Below are 1,905 nucleotides of genomic sequence, written 5' to 3'. Positions count from 1 at the left end.
TCTGAGCAGCCCCAAAACTGCACAGGCTGCCTCAGGTGATGATTTCCTCATTTCTGGAGGCTGTCAAGTGAAGGTTTGATCATTTTTCAGATCAGAGATGTTGAAGAGGGAATTTCTATTGAGATATAGGTTAGAATCAATGATCCCTCTAATCCTTTCTAACACTGAGATTGCAGTAGTCAAATCCAATGATATGAGTGAAAGGAAATATGGAGAGATAAAGCTTAAATGGTAAATTGAAATTAGATTTGAATGCTAGGCTATGAAAATTGAACTTTTTGAGGTAATAGTGAGCTATTGAAGGTTTTGGAGCAAAGGAGTATCATAATTAGAGTTATGCATGAGAAAGATTACTCTGAGTTAGTGATTTAGCACGATAGTGGTCCTCTTTGTCCTCCTTTATTCATGTTAATAATCTTTTTCTAGGGATAATGACAATAATAACAATTGCTGTTTATATGATGATTATAGTTTACAGAATACTTTATTTTGGAATAATTTGTATTTTTGTGATGTATTTTCAAATCTACATAAGAATAGTAATTACACAGGGAAATTCAGTACGTCTCTATGAACTAGATTGCTCATATATCATGTTATAAACTTCACTGGGCATGCTACATAGACATCTAATATTATATGAAAGAACCTCATTGATCAAACTGTTTGTAATCCTTGCCTAGGGTAAACAATAAAGAGAAAGATGCATTCTTTCATTTTCTATCCTTTGTTCTTACCCAACCAAGAAAAATCATATTTGACCAATTTCATTATTATGTCCCAAATATATGCTTCAGGCAGTTTTTGGCAAGGATGAAATAAGATTAAGTATATTGCTGAAAAAAAAATATTTAGCCTGGTATAGAAAAGAGATAGTTTGCTGTGGGGAGTCAGAGGGTAGTGTGCAGAGAGAGGTATGGTTCCTACTCAGAATGCATGTGCTACAATGGGAATAGACCTAGTCGATAGTCCTGAGAAGGGTTGCTGGGGTAGTAATAATTCAGGCTCTTACTTCCCCAAACCATATCTATTCTGGGCAAAATAGTATCTACCTTTGTCAATAGTTTAAGTAATACATAAAAACTTGGGATCATGGGAGAAAAAAAAAACACCGGACTCATACTCAGGGGAAGCCTGGATTTAATCAAACCTTGAGCAATTTAGTTACGTCACCACAGGCAAGTTCTCATCTGTAAAATGGTTATAAATAATGTTCCACTGAATATTATATATAACATAGAATATAACATTGCCAGTTCTACCAACAGAGTATATGATCTTATAGGTTCTACCATGCCAGAAAGGAATCATGTATGGTTTCAACAAAAGACCATGTTTATTTTTCCAAAGACCAACCTAGCTAAATATGGAGAAGCTCATCACTAGTAAACCAAGTGGTCATGTGGTGATGATCTTCCAGGAAACAAAGAAAACCACAAAATGGCCCAGACTCCTATGTGGACCCTTTCCAAATCTGTACTGATGGCAGCAATGACAGAAAAGAAAGTAGAGAATGTTAAGAATCATTTGTTTGGAACATCTATAAACTTTAATTTGGCTGTTGGAACTCTAAATATGAAGTCCTTGTCCAATATCCAGTGAATGGATATGCTACTTACTGGAGGAAGTGGATTCTATTCATTTTGACATTCTTGCTAAAAATTAAATGAGAAGAAAGAAGGAACTTATATCTAAGCAGAAGAGTGGCCTCATAGGTTCTCTGCTGAGAGGCAAATAAAGTAGTTGGCAGAGTTGATTTTATCATGTGTCCAGAGGGAGCATCATTTCATGGATATTACAGTTGTCAAGGTGAGAGGTGATGAGGGCCTGAGCTATGGTGGCTAGTGAACGTGAATGTTTTTGAGGGATGTTGTAGAAGTAAAAATGGCAAGATTTGGCAACTAA

Source organism: Trichosurus vulpecula, chromosome 6 (assembly GCF_011100635.1).
Source record: "Trichosurus vulpecula isolate mTriVul1 chromosome 6, mTriVul1.pri, whole genome shotgun sequence".
Classification (NCBI taxonomy): domain Eukaryota; kingdom Metazoa; phylum Chordata; class Mammalia; order Diprotodontia; family Phalangeridae; genus Trichosurus; species Trichosurus vulpecula.
Note: the sequence above shows the minus strand (reverse complement) of the source record.